Consider the following 24,391-nt stretch of genomic DNA (forward strand, 5'->3'; position numbering starts at 1 on the left):
ATTCTTGCCCAACACTATAAGTTTACTTTAAAAATCACTCAACTGTACACTTTAAAGAAAAGGTTGAATAAAAACAAATAATGGCTGACTTAACTGTATTCAGGAGTCTAAAAGTGCTTACATATGTTCCCTTATTAAACCTTCACAACAAACCATGTTGAATAGGTACTAGTATTATTCCCATTTTACAGATGAGAACACTGAGTCTTCGAATCATTAAATCATTCTCTCAGAGTCACATAGCTAATAAATGGTGTAATGAAGACTCCAGTCCAGACTACCTTACTCAAGAGTTTGACTACTATGCCACAGCATCCCAAAAGTTGTTCTTTACCATATATATGCCCTGAATTTGTCAGAGATGTGGAAAAATAGGGACTCTCATAACTCTCTGGTATAATCAGGCAAGACCTAGAGCAGGCAGAAGCCCCAGGTCAGTTTCTTCAGGATGTAAGTAGCCTCAGCAATTTACCCTAAGTGCCACGTAAATGTGTTTATTTTGTATGTGTCATGGGCTTCCCTGGTGGCTCAGATGGTAAAGAATCTTCCTAGAATGCAGGAGACCCAGATTCGATCCCTGAGTTGGAAAGATTCCCTGGAGAAGGGAATGACTACCCACTCCAGTATTCTTGCCTGGAGAACTCCATGGATAGAGGAGCCTGGCAGGCTACAGTCAATGGGGTCGCAAAGAGCTGGACACGACTGAGTGACTAGCACACACACACATGACTCAAAATCCCACTGCACTTTAGAATCACATTCTCTTATACTGTAGCTGTTTATACTCCTTACAAGAAGATAGAATGATTAGCCAGGGTCACACTTGGGGCTTGTGACCAGGCCTGTGTACCAGGCCTCCAAGCAAGCACCCTTTCCCCAGAGTATGATGCCTTCCATGTCTTGATAGAACATTTGACTAAATGACATGATAGCAATTGCTCTTAAAGGCAAAATCATTTTAGATAAAAAAGCTTCATTTTCAAGAACATGGAAATATAGACTAGAAGAACCCTGGGCTCATCATCTCTCATCTAGATTGCCCAGTGGTGATATACTGGCCTCCATGCAACCAGTCTGGCCCTAGGCATTGATTCTCTAGGCTGTACCCTAAGTGGTTTTCCCGATGTATGGAGCATATCATGTCACTCCTTTCCTTAACAAGGACCACAGAGTGAAGTCCTAACTCCTTCATATGGACCCCTTTCACCTGCATAATCTTCCTACAGCCAAAATGGACTACATTAAGCTCCCCAAACTGTAATGTGCAGGCAGTGGGCCTTTGCACATGCTGTTCCCACAGACTTACCTGAGGTTCATTGGTTTCCCTAAATAAACAGGAAAACATCTGGACTCCGTTTTCTGGCAAAAATAAATTTTTTTCTGCTACCAAAGGAATGACCTTAACCCTGTCTCACCTCTTCACCTGGATAACTTCTATTCAGCCTGCAGATCTCCAGCTCAGAACATCTTCCAGGACTCCTTCCTCTACCTCCAACAACCCCATCCCCAAGCGTGCGTTAGAAGTTCCACCTTGTGGCCCTTTCACATCTCCTTATCATCTGTCTCACTTTCTAGTCCACAACTCTGGGAAAGCAGATCTGTGGTCTGCTTTGTGCTTGGACGTGTTCCCAGTGTCTGGCACACAGCATGCTGAAGGAAGTCTACGTATTTTAAATGGATGAAAGAGTGACAGAAATAAAAACCACCATAGTGTAAAACTGGATTATCTTTTTCTCAAGTTTAATACATCCCATCTACAATTCATTCATGAGCTTTTGTCCTTCAGCTGACCTTTTTGTAGGAAAACAATGGGATACAAAACATCTAGACGACTTGTCTGCCAAGTTGGCACATGGAGAGAACACACTGGCCCAGCAGCTCAGGCTCCTTGATAGGATGAGAGAAGATAAACTGCAATTTTTAACCAGCAAACAATTAACTTGATTGGTTTGATATCTTAGCATCTATTGTGTTCACTGGCAAACAGCAAAATACAAAAACTGATCCACCCTAAATGCAGCTCTTTTATATATGAATAAGTAAGGACAGGCAGAGATAATGGAAAAATGAAAACAGTAACTTTGTCAGGGTTATAAGAGTGTAGATGATGTTTTTATTCTTTTGTTAGTTTTTGTTATCACACTATTGTTTATGCTATATATATATACATACATATATAATTATAATTAACATTAAGCAATCAATGTCTATATATCAACTTAAACGTTGGGTCTGATGGCAAATCATTAAACATAATCAACAGAGTTGGTTGCTGTATTTTATTTCCAATAATGAGATCCCAGGGGACCCATGATGCAAATACACCTGAGAATTTGCAAGAATCGTTAATAATATAGCTAACATACATTGACCACTTAGTATGTCCAGGCCTTTAATCTTATTATTAATTTATCTTATTATCTTATTTAAGGTTTATCCTATTGTCTTCATTTTGCACAAAGAAAAAACTCAGTTTAAAGAAGTTAAGGAACTTGCTCATAAGTTAAAAGCTAGAGTGACTGTTGATTTTACATGTGGATTTGACTACAGCATTGTGACCAGTTTGGTCAAACGCTAGTCTAGATGTTGCTTTGAGGTATTTTTTAAATTAGGGTTTATAATCAGTTAACTTTAAATAAAGTAGTATGTTGTTGTTGCTGCTGTTCAGTTGCTCAGTTGTGTCCGACTCTGAGCGACATCATGGACTGCAGCACACCATACATCCCTGTCCTTCACCATCTCCCAGAGCATGCTCAAACTCATGTCTATAGAGTCAGTGATGCCATCCAACCATCTCATCCTTTGCCGTCCCCTTCTCCTCCTGTCTTCAATCTTCCCCAGCATCAGGGTCTTTTCCAATGAGTCAGCCCTTTGCATCAGGTGGCCAAAGTATTGCAGTTTCAGCTTCAACATCATTCCTTCCAATGAACACCCAGGACTGATCTCCTTTAGGATGGACTGGTTGGATCTCCTTGCAGTCCAAGGGACTCTCAAGAGTCTTCTCCAACACCACAGTTCAAAAGCATCAATTCTTCAGTGCTCAGCCTTCTTTATGGTCACATCCATACATGACTACTGGAAAAACCATAGCTTTGACTAGATGGACCTTGGTTGGCAAAGTAATGTCTCTGCTTTTTAATATGTTGTCTGGGTTGATCATTGCTTTTCTTCCAAGGAGCAAGCATCTTTTAATTTCATGGCTGAAGTCACCATCTGTGCTGATTTTGGAGCCAAAGAAAAGAAAGTATGTTACTGTTTCCATTGTTTCCCCATCTATTTGCCATGAAGTGATGGGACCAGATGCCATGATCTTCATTTTTTGAATGCTGAGTATTTTGAGCCAGCTTTTTCACTCTCTTCTTTCACCTTCATCAAGAGGCTGTTTAGTCCCTCTTCACTTTCTGCCATAAAGGTGGTGTCATCTGCATGTCTGAGGTTATTTATATTTTTCCCAGAAATTTTGTTTCCAGCTTTTGCTTCATCCACCATTTCACCTGATGTACTCTGCCTATAAGTTAAATAAGCAGGGTGACCATATACAGCGTTGATGTACTCTTTTCCCAACTTTGAACCAGTCTGTTATTCCATGTCTGGTTCTCTGTTGCTTCCTGACCTGCTTACAGGTTTCTCAGGAGGCAGGTCAGGGGGTCTCGTATTTCCATCTCTTTAAGGATTCTCCACAGTTTGTTGTGATCCACACAGTCAAAGGCTTTGGTGGAGTCAATGAAGCAGAAGTAGATGTATTTCTGGAATTCTCTTGCTTTTTCGATCACCCAACAGATATTGGCAATTTGATCTCTGGTTCCTCTGCCTTTTCTAAATCCAGCTTGAACATCTGGAAGTTCTCAGTTCACATAGTGTTGAAGCCTCACTTGGAGAATTTTGAGCATTACTTTGCTAGCATGTGAAATAAGTGCAGTTGTGTGGTAGCTTGAACATTCTTTGGCATGCCTTTCTTTGGGACTGAAAAGAAAACTGACCTTTTCCAGTCCTGTGGCCACTGCTGAGTTTTCCAAATTTGTTGGCATATTGAGTGCAGCACTTTCACAGCATCGTCTTTTAGGATTTGAAATAGTTCCACTGCAATTCCAATACCTCCACTAGCTTTGTTTATAGTTATGCTTCCTAAGGCCCAGTTGACTTCAGACTCCAGTATGTCTGGCTCTAGGTGAGTGATCACACCATCATGGTTATCTTGAACATTAAGATCTTTTATGTGTAGTTCTGTGTATTCTTGTCACTTCTTCTAATATCTTCTGCTTCTGTTAGATCCTTACCATTTCTGTCCTTATTGAGCCCATCTTTGCATGAAACATTCCCTTGGTATCTTTAATTTTCTTGAAGAGATCTCTAGTCTTTCCCATTCTATTGTTTTTCTCTATTTCTTTGCAACGTTCACTTCAGAAGGCTTTCTTATCTCTCCTTGCTATTCTTTGGAACTCTGCACTCAAATGTGTATATCTTTCCTTTACTCCTTTGCCTTTTGCTTCTCTACGTTTCTCAGATATTTGTAAGGCCTCCTCAGACAGCCATTTTGCCTTTTTGCACTTCTTTTTCTTGGAAATGGTTTTGATCACCACCTCCTGTACAGTGTTACAAACCTCCACCCATAGTGCTTCAGGCACTCTGTCTATTAGATCTAATCCCTTGAATCTATTTGTCACTTCCACTGTATAATCATATGGGATTTGATTTAGGTCATACCTGAATGGCCTAGTGCTTTTCCCTACTTTCTTCAACTTAAGTCTGAATTTGGCAATAAGGAGTTCATGATCTGCGCCACAGTCAGCTCCTGGTCTTGTTTTTGCTGACTGTATAGAGCTTCTCCATCTTTAGCTGCAGAGACTATAACCAATCTGATTTCAGTATTTACCTTCTGGTGATGTCCTTGTGTAGAATCATCTTTTGTGTTATTGAATGAGGGTGTTTGCTATGACCAGTGCGTTCTCTTGGCAAAACTCTGTTAGTCTTTGCCCAGTTTCATTTTGTACTCCAAGACCAAACTTGCCCTGTTACTCCAGGTATCTCTTGACTTCCTACTTGTGCATTCCAGTGCCCTTTGATGAAAAGGATATCTTTTTTTGTTGTTAGTTCTAGAAGGTCTTGTAGGTATTCATTGAACTGTTCAACTTCAGCTTCTTCGGCATTAGAGGTTGGGGCATAGACTTGGATTACTGTGATATTGAATGGTTTGCTTTAGAAATAAACAGAGATCATTCTGTCATTTTTGAGATTGCACCCAAGTACTGCATTGTGGACTCTTTTTGTTGACTATGAGGGCTACTTCATTTCTTCTAAGGGATTCTTGCCCACAGAAGTATATATAATGGTCATCTGAAGTAAATTCACCCATTCCAGTACATTTTAGTTCTCTGATTCCTAAAATGTCGATGTTCATCTTGCCATCTCCTGTTTGACCACTTCGAATTTACCTTGATTAATGGACCTAACATTTCAGGTTCCTGTGCAATATTGTCCTTTACAGTGTTGGACTTTACTTCTATCACCAGACACAACCATAGTTGAGTGTTGTTTTTGCTTTGGCTCAGCCTCTTCATTCCTTCTGGAGTTATTTCTCCACTCTTTTCCAGTAGCATATTGGGCACCTACTGACCTGGGGAGTTCTTCTTTCAATGTCATATCTTTTTGCCTTTTCAAATTGTTCACAGGGTTCTCAAGGCAAGAATACTGAAGTGGCTTGCCATTCCCTTCTCCAGTGGATTGCATTTTGTCAGAACTCTCCACCATGATCCATTTGTCTTGGGTAGCCCTACATAGCATGGCTCAGTTTCATTGGGTTACACAGGGCTGTGATCCATGTGATCACTTTACCCCTCCATAACATGAATGGGCACCACCCAATCAGCTGAAGGCCTTAAAAGCAAAGACTGATGTTTACTGAAGAGTAAAGAATTCTTCCTCCAGAGTAAAACTAGAAATTCTGTCTGAGTTTCCAGACTTCTGCCTCAAGACTGCAACAACTCTTAACTGAATCTCCAGCCTGCCAGTTTGCTCTATAGATTTCAAATTTGCTAGTTCCCACAATCACATGAATCAATTCCTTAAAGTAAAACTCTTGATCAATAGATAGATATAGATATAGAGACTGGTATTCTGATAAGGTATAGAGGTAGGTAGAAATAGAGACAGAGACAGAGCTACTAATACCCTACTGGTTCTGTTTCTCTGGAAAAACCTAATACAGCTAGTAATTATTGTTGCTAGGATTTCAATCCTGTTAAGTCATTGCCTGTAACCATTAGAAAAGTAAGATAAATTACCAAGTGGCAGCTATGCTAATCTACAGAGTGGCCATCTGACAGGAGATGGACTGGGCAGCCATGCTACGCACATGGTCGAACAACAGAAAGCTCAGCTGGCCTTCCCAAGGACTCTCTCTTTGGCACAACAGTGCTTCCCCGTGGCTTTACCCTGGGTTCCTAATCCCCTTCCAGTACCTTGTATTTACAAGGAATACAGACTGCTGAGGAACTCTGCATGTCATGGCCCCGAGACCTCCAGTACCCATGCTTTCCTTCTCTTATCCTCTCCAAAGATTCTTAAAAGGCTTGGGTCTCGATGTGGCTCTCAGAAAACATGTACCATTGAGGAAGAAAGAGGAAAGGGAAATAAATTGCCACAGGAAAGATTTAGATTCCTCTCATTGAAAACAATTTTGAGAAGAAAAAGTATTGCTGAGTTAAATCATGGATGTTCCTACCCTGAAAAAAAGAAAAAAGAACTAAAGAACTCAGGGCTGTTTTTCTAATGGCTTTCTGGGACATTTTAGGTGTGGCTCATCATAACAGCACCGAGAGGTGGTTGATGTCTCTTTGCAAGGTTCGTTTCAGCCCTCACGCCCTGCTCGGGTGCGGGCAGAGCTCAGGGCGCACCTAGCCCCTGGATTTCTGAGTTGCATTCACAGTTCGAGAGTCCTGGCACTTAGCATGCTTCCTGCTGAGCTGTGAAGTCATTCCAGACAAATCCCTCTGTTTACAGAGATTCCAGAGCAGCAGGGAACATCTCAGAATACCAGTCTGGACGTAGAAATTCTCGGATATGCGGATCTGCGCTAAGCTGCTCTCCACACCTGCCCTTGCCCTCAGCGCCCCCCTTCCTTCCACTCTCCCTCCTCCACTTCCTTTTCTGCATCTGCTGCGGTTTCCTTCACACTGAGTCATTCTGGGATGTTAATAGTAAAGTCCTTTTAAAATCAAGTTAAGCCAGAGGGATTGAAGTGGAAAGAAAGCGATTATTTGAGGGATAAATGAAAGAGAAAAGGGAAAAAGAAAGAGCAAGTAGTAAAAAGAACCGAGGTTTGGATGGGAACCCTGGTTGGGAGCCGTGGTCCAGTGTCTTAGACTGAGTAAGACTAAGTAGGAAACAACCTATCTTAATAAACTGCTGTTTCCATGAACCACCATGGTTCATAGAGCTTGGCTTCCCTGATATCTCAGTTGGTAAAGAATTCTCCTCAATGCAGGAGACCCTGGTTCAATTCCTAGGTCGGGAAGATCCCCTGGAGAAGGGATAAGCTACCCACTCCAGTATTCTTGGGCATCCCTTGCGACTCAGCTGGTAAAGAACCCACCTGCCATGTGGGAGACCTGGGTTTGATTCCTGGGTTGGAAAGATCCCCTGGAGAAGGGAAAGGCTACCCACTCCAGTATTCTGGCCTGGAGAATTCTGTGGACTATATAGTCCATGGGGTCGCAAGGAGTCAGACATGACTGAGCCACTTTCACTTCACTTCCCTGAACCACATAGGCAGCCCAGGTGTGTTACTTGATCCACATTAACTTGAACTGAGCGTTTTCTTAACCAGACATAGGGGAATGAATTTAGAGTCAAGAGATGGGTTTGAGACCTGACTTCACTACTTTCCAGTCACTTCCCTGGGCTCTAATTTTCCAAATCCTTATAATGGGAATAATAACACCTGCTCTGTCTAAATCTAGGGCTGATAGGAGGATGAAGTGACATGATGTATGTCGAAATCCCTTTTAGCTTATCCAAATATAAGGTGTTTTTACTAAATTCAATAAACAGCAAGTGTTTCTTATTTGTTGTTCTTTCTGCTTTTCAACCCCTAGAAAATCTTTCGCAGAAAAACCGCCTTCCAGCCAACGTAATTGGGTTATTTTTAAAGCACATACAAGAGCTCTAAAATGGAAAAGAAAAGCTAAAAATTGCCATTCTGTAAGGTTTCCAAGGCAGCATTCAGCAATCCAAAGTCATTCTAGAAGCTCTGTTCAGATATATCAGGAATAGCGAAGCTCTTTTAGAACAAAGCAAGGTATATGTAATTCAAGAGTGGCAAGTCTTTCTAATACTTTTTGTTTAGAGAGATTAATAGACAATTTCCCCACACTTAACTATTATCCATATCTCGGCCAGTTCTCCTTAATCAAAACTTTTCCTCCTTAGATCCTTATACAAGTGTATAAAATGTTCTCAATGAGATTTAAACAACACATCAAGTGAATTTTTATATAACCAGTAATCCAGGATGACACTGGACTCCCAAGTTTCAGAACCATAATGAGAAGAAACTGAAAAGAAAGCTGCCAGGGCTGTTGATATCCCACATAAGTTGTTATTTAAGACAAATAACCTGAACTTTAGAGAACGCGCTTATGTCAAACTTTCATATGTCAGACCACACCCCTGTGGGTGGGGGTGGGGTTTCCCCTGAAGGGAATGGATGTTCCCACTGTCAATCATCTTAGAGAAGGGTCAGTACTGGGTCAGGAAAAGAGGGCTTTGACAAGCAGTCATGAAAATTAAGTCAGGGGGGAAACATTCTTCTCTGTCTGCATCCAGGAATTGGTTTGGTCAGGATTCTGGGGCAGAGAGCTACCCAGAGCTGCTCTAGTGATAGGCATTGAGCCATACCAGGCCACGGTGAATACAGACCAGAAGAGAAATGGTAAGACTCTATGATGTTCTAATATCCCCAAATCAACAGGTTTTGCTGAAGGTTACTGTTTGGAGTCTACTGAGTTAATTTCCAATCATAAAATGACTTGGATTAGGAAAACATGTGGCCCTGTCCCCGATTCTCATCTGGCTAGTGATGCAACATTCACCATCAGGAGTCGGCCATGCTGTATGGAATGGAGATCTCTAGAGGATCCTTAGAGGTCACAGTGGCACCAACATCCACCAGCTGGAGCCACCTTCCAGATCAATCAGCAGCCAAGCCCAGATATGACATACAATTCACCTGGGTACTTGTTAAGTAATAGAGAGCATGTGTGCATGTTCAGTCGCTTCAGCTATGTCAGACTCTTTGTGTCCTTATGGACTATAGCGTGTCAGACTCCTCTGTTCAAGGGATTCTTCAAACAAGAATACTGGAGCCCTCCTCCAAGGGATCTTCCCAACCCAGGGACTGAACCCATGTTTGCTGCACCTCCTGCATTGCAGATGGATTCTTTACCCACTGAGCCACCTGGGAAGCCCAAATAATAGAGTAAGTATCCAGAATTCTGCATATCTCACAAGCTCCCAGCTGGTGCTGATGCTGGTAGTCAACACACTGTGTGTGTGTGTGAGAGTCGCTCAGTTGTATCTGAATCTTTGCGACCCCATGGAGTGTACCTCGCCAGGCTCCTCTGACCTTGGAATTCTCCAGGCAAGAATACTGGAGTGGGTTGCCATTCTCTTCTCTAAAGGATCTTCCCGACTTGGCTATTGAACCCAGGTCTCCTACATTGCAGGCAGATTCTTTACCCTCTGAGCTACCAGAGAAGCCCACTACCATGCCTGTAACAAAGGTCTCCTCTTTGCACCTTAAGGTGTGAGTCTGAGTACCGGCTCCATCAGTAAGTAGAGAGGACAACTAGGCCTGAAGGTAAGACCCCAATCAGCCCGCCCCAGGCTCTCATTCATATTTAGGGAAAGGGACCCCAGAGGAAGACTAGCTGGAGTCATTGTTGATTAGGACAATAGTAACACTAACTTGTTTTCCAGGGGCTTCCCTGGTGGCTCAGCGGTAAAGAATCCACCTGAGATGCAGAAGACTCAGGTTTGACCCCCAGGGTCAGGAAGATACCCTAGAGAAGGAAATGGCAACCCACTCCAGTATTCTTGCCTGGGAAATCCCATGGACAGAGGAGCCTGGTGGACTATAGTCCAAGGGGTCCCCAAAGAGTCGGACACAACTTAGTGACTAAAACAGCTCTAACTTGCAGAACAAATGTAAGGGCTTAGTTTTGCTTTCTCAAGCTGGTGAACAATGGGCATAACTACCTTTACAAATATCTCACTATCTCAAAAGCAGAGAGTGAAAAATGATCATCTTTTTTCCCCATTCTGTGCGGCATGTAAGATCCTACTTCCCCAGCCAGAGATCAAACCCACATTCCCTGCAGTGAAAGCAGGTAGTCTTAACCACTAGACTGGCAGGGAAACACCCATCATCTTTAAAGACTTAATCACTAGAGTGTAGTAAGGCTTGTCTAGGAAAAACTTGCTGTGTTTTCATTTACTCTCACACTCCTATGACACTCACAACACTTCTGATACCAGATGTGTGGATTTTCCACACCAAACAATTCTGATACTAACTAGCCCACAGGCTAAGGGCTCAGTCCCACAAGAATGAAACTTTCAAGGTCTTCCAGGCAAAGGATTCAGCAAGTGAAAATTCTGGAAGGGAAGCCTCTGTTGCATTCGAGAAAGAGAGCAATGATGGATGAAGAAATTGGAGCCAGAGCGTTGATGGCCTAGAATCTTTTGTGTGTGCAGGGAAGAGATGATGATGGATAGGAGCTGACAAACTTTTCCTGTAAAGGATCAAGAAGCAAAATCAAGGATATTATGTAAGTGTTTAGGGCTTCTGTTTAGGGCTTCCCCAGTGGCTAAAGAATCTGCCTGCAGTGCAGGAAATGCAGAGACTGGGGTTCAATCCCTGAGTCAGGAAGATGCCCTGGAGGAGGGCATGACAACCCACTCCAGTATTCTTGCCTGGAGAATCCCATGGCCAGAGGAGTCTGATGAACAACAGTCTATGGGATTGCAAAAGAGTCAGACATGACTGAGTAAATAAACAACAACAACAACAATGTAAATATTTATATAGGAAGAGAGGGAAGATTCCATAAATTTTTTCTTGATAAAATTCAAAATATAATAACCAAGAATAATTTTCATAATACAGGCCTAATGAGAAGAATAGAGTTATTTGGGGGAGGATAACATTTTGCTTAATTTGGGTTCAAAATGTGTTTCTTATCAAAATTTGTTGATAGGTTCAAGGTAGTGCTGATCTGTAATAATATTTTACATATTTCATTTTTGAAAATGTCTTTCCCAAAAATAGATACTGACAAACACTGATATCAATCCACGAGCATATGATTTTCATTAAGCATAGTCATCATTTGGAAGGCATTTATGGAATTCTGTTGTACTCTTCTCTTGATATTTTGGCATGGCATTGCAGATTAATCACTCCCCATTGGAGGTTAGGTGGAAGCTCCTCAATTGCACTCTTAAATGGATTTCAGAATATAGAAATGTCCTCTACATTCACACAAAGGTCGGACAAATGCTGCTAGAACTGCAGCTTGAGTTCAGAAAGTATGTCTACTGCAAATTTGTATTAGGATGGAGATGATGTTCTTTTAACTTTTGATAGCATGGAAAGTGTATTTGAGCTTCAGGTTACTTGTGATTCAAACAACAGTAATTGTCATCACAATGACTTTTCCATGTATAAGTTTCACACAGAAGCACTGTTTTGGATTATAATTTAAGGTTGAGTTAATGAAACACTACCAAGTCTGCAACAAATTTTCCAAAGCCTGTCAATGATAGTAGTTGAAGATGATGTTTCTCATTCAGAAAAATTTCAGTTTCAATTGGAAAAGTTTCAATAAAACTGAGCCATTGCTAAGCCATTGACTGCTGTGTGGTAGAGCAAGTCAAGACATTCAGCTTTAATTTCTAACAAAAACTCAAAGAATCAACATCCAGGGTGGTATGCCAAAGCATTCCAACATTAAGTGATCAGGTCAAGGAGGAAACGTTAGCACAAGAGATTTAAGAGAGCAGCCAGTTGTAGGAGGAAAACCAGAAGAGAGAGGAGTATTAAAGTTAAAAAAGTTACTGAACTGATAAGTGAAATGACAAAAATGAGCATGCAAGTGCAGTTTTCACTGTGTTGTAGGAAAGAAGCCAGATTAAAGTGAGCAAAACAATGAGTGGAAAATAGGGAGGGCAGAAATCTCAGTTGAGATGTTTTTCTGTGGAAAGGGCAGAAGAATGGAGCCATGGGTAGAGGAGGTAATGATGGCAAGGAAGAAGTTTCTGGTTTGCTTTCTTTTTTTGTTTTTGTTTTTAATCTCCACCCTTTAACAGGAAATCACAAAGCCCCATAACATACCAGACCACTTAAAATACGAAAGTGACCACAATTAAGCCCCATGACAAGGTCTCCATGACCAAGAAAGGTATTCTTTTCTTGGAGAAATACCTCCAAGAAGCATGAGGCATTCCATATACATGGCTTTGCCAGACATTATCCCATTTAAACCTCAATTAGTTTTGAAATTTTTAATGCACTTTTGTGTAAATCTTACTAAATATAATAACCAATTCTCCATTCTCCACTTGCTGAGTCATATTAAAGACAGCGATTACATTCTGGACTACATGGTATAATGATGTCCTCTTAGGTACTAGCAAAGTCCTTGAGAATATTTACTACTCCACAAGATGACACTCAATGACTAGAGATTTTTTAATTTGCTTCTTCCCCCACTTTAAGATTATAATATGTTCCTCATAGTGGTAGATAGTGAAAGGTTGTTGCTGAACTGTGAAAGACGCTGGGATTCTTGGCCTCCAGAGGAGAGGAATTCAATCTGGGGCCAGTGACAAGGCTTGATGGCTCAGAGCTTTTGTGTAATAAAGTTTTATTAAAGTATAAAAGAGATAGAGAAAAATTCTGACATAGACATCAGAAGGGGGCAGAAAGAGTGCTGCCTGCTAGTCTTTAGCAGTATGTTATATACCCATCAGCAGACTGCTAAGAGAAAGGAAATGTCTCAAAACTCAGAGAGTGGCACCTCACCCATAACATGCACTTTGAGATTAACATTGGCACAAGGTAAATCATCCTAGGCCATAAAACGATTGACATGAATCTTGGAGAAAGGCAAGTTTCCAAGCAGATATATAGTTTCATTAACATAGATTAGGAGAACAATTGTATGAGTAAAACAAACTGATTTGTTGAGCCATTATCAGTTCTGAGTAATACAGAGTCTAGGTAAATGCATAGTTCATTAACGTAGCTTAAGAAAAACATTTCCATAAGAAAAATGCATTGGTTAGCTCAAGGTTTGAGAAAAGTCAAGTTCAAGTGGAACCAGGTGTCATCATGGCCACACAGAATTTTAAAAGAAACCTCCTTTTAATTTTGTATAGAGAAGGGGGAAAAAACCTGACACTTGTAGTTTGTTTTCTCCTGCTGCTTAAGAGAAAGATAAAAAAACATCTGACACTTGCAGCCTATTTCCTCCATTTAGGAAAGAATGCCAGGCCCAGTTAATCTCCATGTGGCTGTATAACAGAATTACTTTGTGGGGTAGCAAGGGTGGGGAAAGGGAGCAAGGGGACTTTTTAAAAATCCCCATCTGTGCCTCATTATTTACAATAGCCAAGACAGGAAAACGATCTAAATGTCCATTAACAGATGAATGGATAAAGAATATGTGCCACATACATACAATGGAATATTACTCAGCATTAAAAAGAATGAAATAATGCTATTTGCAGCAGCATAGATGGACCTAGAGATTTTCATAGTGAATGAAGTAAGACAAAGGATAAATATCATATGACATCCCTTCTGTGCAGAATCTAAGAAGAAATGATACACATGAGCTTACAAAACAGAAACAGCTCACAGACTTAAGAGTACTTTTATGGTTGCTCGGGCAGGGCTGGGGAGAGGATGGGGAGGTGGAAGGGGAGGGATAGTTAGGGAATTTGGGATGGACATGTACATACTGCTATATTTTAAATGGATAACCAACAAGGGCCCACTGTATAGCACAGAAAACTCTGCTCAATGTTATATGGTAACTCGGATGGGAGAGGAGTTTGGGGGAGAATGGATACATGTGTATGTATGGCTGAGCCCCTTTGCTGTCCACCTGAAATTATCACAACATTGTTAATCGGCTATACTTCAATATAAAATTAAAAGTTTAAAAAATAAATGAATAAAAAATTCATGTGCCTAAATATCAGAGATTCTGATCCAGTCGTGTGGGGCAAGGGCCTGGGCATTTGAGATTGTTAAATTTTGCAGATGGTTATAATCTAATGCAACTAGAGTTGAAAACCATTGACATGGCCCAAGCTTCTCCTTTTAAAATGAGGAAACAGGTATCCACAGAGGTTGGGTCAACTTAAGATCACTTAATTTCTAGTTGTCAGTGTACTGTACCTCTTTAGAAGACACTCAAACCCAGCTTTTGTACAGGCTGGGATATTTCTTCATTCATCGGAACATCTGTTTGGCTCTTGGTATGTGCTAGAACCTGGTGGTGGCCATAAGAGACAAAGGTGAATACATATAATATTTTGTTGTGGATGGTTCGGAGTCTATTGGGTTAAACTGCAAAAATAAAGTTACAGTTAAATATGTGGAAATAATCATTTGTACAGTGGAGTACAGACTAGCGAGTGACTAAAACTGTCTAAAATAAAGAAAATTAGTTCTGGGTGAGAGCCTGAATAAAGAGGATGAGCTTCAGTGGGAACACATAATTCCTAGAGAAACCACAACATAATAGGCAGTAATCAGCCTGTTCCATTGCATACTAACCAGTCCTGAACCAGACTTGCCTAAATCAACTGATCGTTTTTTCTTATGAAATGTTGAGGGTTTAGCTTTTTATAAACCCTGGCTTTGCCTTTGTTCAAGGAGACAGTCTTCACAGAGGCTGTTCTGTCTTGTGCATACCAGGAAATCCTCAGTGCTTTAAACAATTGTCTCTGATTGTCTTTGACCCAACTGTTTTATATGCTCACGTGGATCTCATTTCAAGGTCTTCATTTGTGTTCTATATGCTTATTGTCACTCCATAAGTAACTTCTGGATAGGACAGCTACAGCTGTGGAAAGAGCACTTAACTTGAAATTTATAGTACATCAGTTCATACCAGAAATGTTCCAAGTGCCTTTCATGTGATCATTTATTTTTTCTTTTTCTTTTTTAGTTAATTTATTTATTTTAATTGGTGGCTAATTACTTTACAATATTGTAGTGGTTTTTGCCATACATAGACATGAATCAGCCATGGGTGTACATGTGTCCCCCATCCTGAACCCCCTCTCTCCTCCCTCACCATGAAAAGATGCTCAACATCACTCATTGTCAGAGAAATGCAAATCAAAACCACATTGAGGTACCATCTCACGCCTGTCAGAATGACTGCTATCAAAAAGTCTACAAACAATAATTGCTGGAGAGGGTGTGGAGAAAAGGGAACCCTCTTATACTGTTGGTGGGAATGCAAACTAGTACAGCCGCTATGGAGAACAGTGTAGAGATTCCTTTAAAAACTGAAAATAGAACTCCCATATGACCCAGCAATCCCACTGCTGGGCATACACACTGAGGAAACCAGAATTGAAAGAGACACATGTACCCTGATATTCATCACAGCACTGTCTACAATAGCTAGGAATATACAATGGAGAAAAAACAATCTCTTTAACAAGTGGTGCTGGGAAAACTGGTCAACCACTTGTAAAAGAATGAAACTAGAACACTTTCTAACACCATACACAAAAATAAACTCAAAATAGATTAAAGATCTAAATGTAAGACCAGAAACTATGAAATTCTTAGAGGAAAACATAGGCAAAACACTCTCTGACATAAATCACAGCAGGATCTTCTATGACCCACCTCCCAGAGTAATGGAAATAAAAGCAAAAATAAACAAATGGAAAGAAAAAAAAAACAAAAAACAAATGGGACCTAATTAAACTTCAAAGCTTTTGCACAAGGTGAAAAGACAGCCTTCAGAATGGAAGAAAATAATAGCAAATGAAGCAACTGACAAAGAATTAATCTCAAAAATATACAAGCAGCTCAATTCCAGAAATGGAAATGACCCATTCAAAAAATGGGCCAAAGAACTAAACAGACATTTCTCCAAAGAAGACGTTTATTTTTTCTTAAGCATCTCTATAAGGTAGGTACTCTTGGCACCATCCCCATCTTACAGAAAAGTGAGGCAAGTAAGGCTAAGCAACTTTCTCAAAGTCTTCTAGTTGGTGAGAGAAGACAGGCTTTGAATCCAGACATTGGACATCAGAGCCCACATGCTTTACCACACTCCTATACTGCTTCTGTACTGAGCACACGACAAGAAATGTACAGATCCAATAGGAAGGCAATGAGAAAGTTTAGTTGAGGAACTTAAGAGAATATTGATTATATTGAAAACCACACTATTTTCCTAAAAAGGACTACTGAATACTCAACACCAATTTTTCTTCCTTCCCACCTCTACCAGATTAATTTATAAATTGAATGAAATTCTGAATCAAATGTCAGAGTTTTCTAGAACCAAGCAAAATTTTTTTAAATATAAAAATCATCATACTAAAAAATATTCAAAGAAAAAAATAAAAGGAGACAATCCGTTCTACCAGATAATATACTGTGTTATAAAGGTATCATAATAGCAGGAGAAGAATAGCTGCTATATCAAGGGAATAAGACATCCAGAAATAGATTCAGGCAGGTATATGACATATGGTAAAGGCTGCATTTCAAATCTGTGGCAACATAGATTATTTTAATAAATATTGCAAATATAAATTGGTAAACTATTCGGGATAAGAACTAAGATGGATCCCTGTGAAAGTCGTTTAGTTGTGTCTGACTCTTTGTGATCCCATGGACTGTAGCCTTCCAGGCTCCTTTGTCCTTGGGGATTCTCCAGGCAAGAATACTAGAGTGGCTGTCCACGCCCTTCTGCAGGGGATCTTCCCAACCCAGGGATCAAACCCAGATCTCTCGCATTGCAGAAGGATTCTTTCCCCTCCGAGTCACCAGGAAAGCCCAAGAATACTGAAGCGGGTAGCCTATGCCTTTTCCAGGGGATCTCCCAACCCAGAAATGGTACCGGGGTCTCCTGTATTATGGCAGATTTTTCACCAGCTGAGCTACCAGGGAAGCCCTACCTTATACCTAATAAAAAAATTTCTAGTTAGTTTTATATTTTAAATGTGAAAATAAGGAAGCTGTAACAAAGCTAGAAAAGAATGTAAGTAAGTCCAGAGAGAGGTTTGCTTGCTTGTTTATTTTAAGAGTCATGGGTTGGGAAAGGCCTTTCAAATCATGATACAAAAAGTGGTGCCTGGTAGATCTGGATCTTCAAATGTGGATAGAGAAACTTCCTCAAATAAAATTTCACCATATGCTTAATTAAGAAACAGATGAATGCAGATACTTTGATTGATAACTGGAGGACCAGGAGCCCCCTCCCTGATTGCAGAGCCTGAAGCATCTCCACACAACCCCTGAGGCAGAACAGAATCCTCTAAGACACTTGAATAAAATGCAAATTCCTGGGCCCCTCACCATACTGCTGAAGTAGAATCACTGGAGCCAAGACTGAGAACTCTGAATTTTAAAAAAATCCTCAATTTAATACTCATGCACACTAGAGTTTGAGGGTTACAATACTGCCCTGAGCTCAGGGGAGCTCTGTTGGACAAGAAGAATAGCAATCTAGATCAAAGAATTAACTGTAACTTCATGAGAAAGAAAGGAACTTCCATTCCTTTGAAGTCCTCTCTCAGCCACCTCTGGGGAGAGGAGAGGAGAGTCCAGAGACTGGAAGTGGACATCTGAGCTGGAAAGCATTTATGTGAAGAGTGAGTCACACACACACACACAAAGCCATACTGTGGTATTTAACACCTGTATTCTGGAAGCTGAGGATAAACTGAAACAGAAAAGCTGGTAGTTATCAATAAAAATTTTCTGAAGTAGCCAAAATTTCGGAAACTAAACCAAGTTGCTTGGAGAAATATCAATAACCTCAGATATGCAGATGACACCAACCTTATGGCAGAAAGTGAAGAAGAACTAAAGAGCCTCTTGATGAAAGTGAAAGAGTGAAAAAGTTGGCTTAAAGCTCAACATTCAGAAAACTAAGATCATGGCATCTGGTCCCATCACTTCATGGCAAATAGATGGGGAAACAGTGGAAACAGTGGCTGACTTTATTTTTTTGGGCTCCAAAATCACTGCAGATGGCGATTGCAGCCACGAAATTAAAAGACGCTTACTCTTTGGAAGGAAAATTATGACCAACCTAGACAGCATATTAAAAAGCAAAGACATTAGTTTGCCAACAAATGTCCATCTAGTCAAGGCTATGGTTTTTCCAGTAGTCATGTATGGATGTGAGATTTGGACTATGAAGAAAGCTTCTGCTGCTGCTGCTAAGTCGCTTCAGTCATGTCCAACTTTGTGCAACCCCATAGATGGCAGCCCACCAGGCTCCACTGTCCCTGGGATTCTCCAGGCAAGAATAATGGAGTGGGTTGCTCTTTCCTTCTCCAAGCATGAAAGTGAAAAGTGAAAGTGAAGTCGCTCAGTCGTGTCCGGTTCTTTGCGACCCCATGGACTGCAGCCTACCAGGCTCCTCCATCCATGGGATTTTGCAGACAAGAGTACTGGAGTGGGTTGCCATTGCCTTCTCTGAAAGAAAGCTGAGCGCCGAAGAATTGACGCTTTTGAACTGTGGTGTTGGAGAAGACTCTTGAGAGTCCCCTGGACTGCAAGAAGATCCAACCAGTCCATCCTAAAGGAGATCAGTCCTGGGTGTTCACTGGAAGGACTGATGTTGAAGCTGAAACTCCAATACTTTGGCCACCTGATGCAAAGAGCTGACTCATTTGAGAAGACCCTGATGCTGGGAAAGATTGAAGGCAGGAGGAGAAGGGGACGACAGAGGATGAGATGGTTGGATGGCATCACCGACTCAATGGACATGGGTTTGGGTAGGCTCCAGCAGTTGGTGATGGACAGGGAGGCCTGGCGTGCTGCAGTTCATGAGGTCGCAAAGAGTCGGACACGACTGAGAGACTGAACTGAACTGAAATCAAGTGGCAGATAAGCTGAATTAAAATTCAATTAAAAAAGAAAGCAACAGCTCTGCATACTTTACAAGATTTGCTTCAAATAAATTGTCTTGCATGTTTTCACTTTTTAATATTTGTTATTTTTTATAACTTCAAAATATTTCAAAATAATTCCAAAATCTATTCATTATAAAAAGTTAACCATACTCAAATATTTTAATATGAAATGGACATCCGCCATAATGCCCTCAGAGAAAATCACCATGAAGTTGGTGTACTTTTCTGATTATTTTTCTGGGTACAAATTTTGTTGTTGTTTAGTCACTAAGTTGTGTCCGACTCTTTGTGACCCGCTAGACTGCATGCAGCACATCAGTCTCACCTTCACTATCTCCCAGACTTTGCTCAAATTCATGTCCATTGAGTCAGTGATGCTATCTAACCACAGTGTATTTTATTATAGTTACTACAATTTCATAAAAATGGGAACATATGATAAAGCTATTATATAATTTGCTTTTTTAACTCAACAATACTTCATGGACATCTTTTCATGTCAATACATAGAAATTACACTTTGAAGGGAATCAGACCTTGCCACTTTGGAATAAGAATTATTTTGAATGGAAGGCAGCTGAGGAATGGCAAGCAAAGGAGGAGCTCTCTGCCTTTCCCCTATCTGCCTAAAGTAGGGCACAAATTCCTCTTGTAAAGGTGACATGGGTTTCCCTGGTAGCTCAGCTGGTAAAGAATTCACCTGCAGGGCAGGAGACCTTGGTTTGATTCCTGGACCAGGAAGTTCCCCTGGCAAAGAGACAGGCTACCCACTCCAGTATTCTTGGGCTTACCCTGGTGCCTCAGACAGTAAAGAATCCGCCTTCTATGAGGGAGACCTGGATTTGATCCCTCGGCTGGGAAGATCCCCTGCAGGAGTGCATGGCAACCCACCCCAGTATTCTTGCCTGGAAAATCCCCAGGGACAGAGGAGCCTGGTGGGCTACAGTCCATGGAGTTGCAAAGAGTTGGACACTATTGAGCAACTAAGCACAGCCTAAAGTTGACAGGAATTTCCCTGTGAATATATCCCCCTCCCGCACACCAAAAGGAGGACGTTTACCACAGGAGGTCGAACCAAGATGAGTTTGCATAAACAAACCTTAAAATTTATGCAACATTGGGGGGTGGGGGGGCTCAGTCTTGCCTGACTTTTTGCAACACAATGGACTATAGCCCCGCCAGGCTCCTCTGTCCATGTAATTTTCCAGGCAAGAATACTGGAGCAGGTTGTCATTTCCTTCTCCAGGGATTTTCCCAACCCAGGGGTCGAATCTGCCTCTCATGTCTCCTGCATTGGCAGTCAGATTCTTTACCACTAACACTACCTTTTTTCACCATTAGTTTCCCCCATATATTTACCTCCCCACAAGTTACTGCCCTAGGAACCTAAATCCCCTTTCCCTTGTCTAGTCACTTTTCCACAATGTTTCTCCCTTTGTTAAAATGTTACATCAACTCCTAGATCTAACTGCCTCTTTGGGTTTTCACTGTTTTCTATGGGAACCCACTGTCTATAAAATTAAAAATGAGGGCTTCCCTCGAGGTCTAGTGGCTAAGAATCTGCCTTGCAATATGGGGGACACAGTTTCGATCCCTGGTCCGGGAAGGTCCCACATGCCTCAGGGTAACTAAGCTCATGTTCCACAACTCCTGAGCATGCACCCTAGAGACTTGCTCTGCAACAAGAGAAGCCACCACAAGGAGAAGCCCACACACCATTAGAGAGTAGACCCTACTCTCCACAACTAGAGAAAACCCACATACAGCAATGAATTCCTGGCACAGACAAAAACAGAAATAAATTTTTTAAAAAATAATTTTATATACATCTTCTCTTGTTAACCTGTCTTTTGTCACTTTAATTCACAAACCTCAATAATTAAACCTAAAAGGGTAGAGGAAAAGATTCCTTTTCCTCAACTTCATTTCTTTAAATAACCATACGACATTATGCATTTTGTAATTTCAAAGTAGAATGTGAGGTTGATTGATGCTCATATTTTCTGATAAAACAAAATGTGTTTCTCTCAGTTGTATTCAAGTTTGCACATACCATCTCTCTTTAAAATAATTTAATGCGGCATCACTAATCATACTTAACTGGAAGCACCAGCTATAAAGGTAAAGTATCTAAGGGCAACTTAAAAGCTTTTAGAATGCTGAGGCTTCCTTTGGATATTGGATAATTATATCTCAATGATAAGAGGAATTGTTCTTTTCCATGGCAGAAATTGACCAAATAAAACAATGAAAACAGAAAAACCAAACCACTCAAAGATAATTGTTTTCAAAATTTCAGGACTTTTGAGTCTGCAAGGAGTACTAACAACCAGCATGGATTGATTGTCTATTAAATGCCAGGTGCATTATCTAGGTTACTTCATTTAATCACTATGATAACCCCCATGAGACGACTCTTATTATCCCTGAAATGTGCAATTTCTTAACTCTGACACTGTTCCCACTCAACATTCCACATTCTTAAAATACTAAGAGGCTGACTGACCCTGCTTCCCCTTGTAGGATTCCTGCATACCTAACAGAGATCTGGAAATTATATCAAAATCTCCTCTGAAGTCAATAAATACATGCAAAATCAAGAAAGATCATCTTCAATTAAATTAAGATCTCACAGAACTGCATAAAACTTTCAAGACAGACTCTTTAATAAGCAGTTTCTTCCTGACACAGTGGAGTTTGATTTCTGACAAATAGGAATGCTTTCTGTGGGAACTGTATGTATCATTAGAAGTGCCCAACTTCCTCTTCTAAGCTAATATTGCCCTTCCTTTGGCTTGTGCCCAGGGAGATGACAGGATGGAGTCAGGGGCACAGGTACAAAACCCTTGGCCAGGTGATCATTGACCCAAAGGCAGTTAAACCATGAGGGAGTTAATAAGCATAGCCTGACTTAGCCTGGCCCGTAAAGATGAGCCAGTTTCCCTCTTAAAATTTTAAACTTATTCAAATACTGGAATATTTGAGGCTGTTAGCAAGAGAAAATGAAACCAAAGTTTCATGAGTAACAGACTAGAGGATCCAGTAGGGTCATGAAAAAGCCTAAGAAAGTAGCAGGACGATATAAAGGAAGAAGGATAGGGCTTCAGCACGAAGGACAAAGTCTAAAAGTCAGCATAACACCTAGGATCCCATCCATCTCCTGCCCCATGGGCTATGAAGGAGATCAGAATGCATGCCTGTGTGCATGCTAAGTCGCTTCAGTCGTGTCCCATTCTTTGAGACTCCATGGACTGTAGCCTACCAGGCTCCTCTGTCTGAGGGATTCTCCAGGCAAGAATACCGGAGTGGGTTACCATGCCCTCCTCCAGGGGATCTTCCCCATCCAGGGATTGAACCGACTTCTCTTAGGTCTCCTGCATTGGCAGTTGGGTTCTTTACCACTAGCACCACCTGGGAACCTCGGGGATCAGAATATGCTACCCCGAAACCTGCCACATTGGCATGGGGAATATTTGAAGCTGAGGGCAGTTAAGAAACAACACACACACACAAAGAGACAAAAGTCACACAAAAGCTGTCTGCCCTCCCCTGTTTGCCTGAAACTGAGTGGAAATTTCATTCTCTATTACTGGGTAAACCTGTTAGGATTCAATCATAAAGTCATGCAGTTGATTTTGAGAAAGTAAATTCAAAATGTGATTAATGAGGGACTTCGCTAGTGATCTAGTGGTTAAGACTCCATGCTCCCAGTGCAAGGGGCCTGGGTTTGATCCCTGATCAGGGAGGTAGATCCCACATGCCACAGCTAAGACCCACAGCTAAGACCCAGTATAGCCACATAAATAAGTATTTTAAATAAAATTATAAAATAAAATGTGATTAATGAAATATCACTAAAAATAATTCACTTTTACAGCCTTTATTACCATCAGTTTATTGTGCTAAGGATGTATATAACTTGCCTATAGGCAGCCTTGTTTAATTACTGTTTTTTTCATGCCTTTCCTAGAAATTGAAGGCTTGTGGCAACCCTATTGGTGCCACTATTTCCAACAGTATTCACTCACTTGGTGTCTCTGTGTCACAGTTTTGTCATTCTCATAATATTTCAAATTTTTCACTTTTGTATTTGCTATGGTGACCTATGATCAGTGATCTGTGATGTTACTATTGTCATTGGGGGCATCAAGAAAATTGTTGTCTTAAGAAACTGCCACAACCACCCCAACCTTCAGCAACCACCTCTCCTATCAGTCAGCTGCCATCAATATCGAGGCAAGACGCTCCACCAGCAAAAAGATTAGAACTTGCTGAAAACTCAGATGAAGTTTAGCATTTTTTTAGTAATAAAATATTTTAATTAAGGTCTCTACAGTTTTTTTTAGACAGAATACCATTGTACACATAATAGACAACAGTATACTGAAACATAATTTTTCTTTGCACTGAGAGACCAAAAATTCAGGTGACTTGCTTTTTTGAGATATTCACTGTATTGTTGTGGTTTGGAACTAAACCCACTCTGTTTCCAAGGAATGCCTGGGTTGGGTTTCCCCAGTGGCTCAGCAGTGAAGAGTCTGCCTGCAACGCAGGAGCTGGGTCGGGAAGATTCCCTGGGGGAGGGCATGGCAACCTGCTCCAGTATTCTTGCCTGGAGAAGCCCATGGAGAGAGGAGTCTGGTTGGTTACAGCCCATAGGATGACATAGAGTCAGACACAGCTGAAGCAACTTAGCACTCATACAATTTAATCACAGAGCTTTGCTGGTGGCTCAGACAGTAAAGAATCTGCCTGCAATGCAGGAGACCTGGGTTCAATCCCTAGGGCAGGAAGATTCCCCGGAGACGTGAATGGCTATCCACTCCAGTATTCTTGCCTGGAGAATTCCATAGACCAAGGAGCCATAAAGAGTCAGACACGACTGAAGTGACTTAGCAGGCACACACACGTGCTTGGATTGGGTTAGCTGCTATATCAGAGAGTTCTCTCTCATGTAACAGTCCTATAAAGTATCCCAGAGGTTGTATGTTGCTGTTCAGTCACTAAGTTGCAACCCCATGAACTGCAACATGTGAGGCTACCATGTCCTTCACTATCTCCCTGAGTTTGCTCAAACTCATGTCCACTGAGTGAGTGATATCATCCAACCATCTCATCCTCTGTCACCCCATTTTCCTCTTGCCCTCAATCTTTCCCAGCATCAGGGTCTTTTCCAGTGAGTCAGCTATTTGCATCAAGAGGC

Source organism: Cervus elaphus, chromosome 12, assembly GCF_910594005.1.
Source record: "Cervus elaphus chromosome 12, mCerEla1.1, whole genome shotgun sequence".
NCBI lineage: Eukaryota > Metazoa > Chordata > Mammalia > Artiodactyla > Cervidae > Cervus > Cervus elaphus.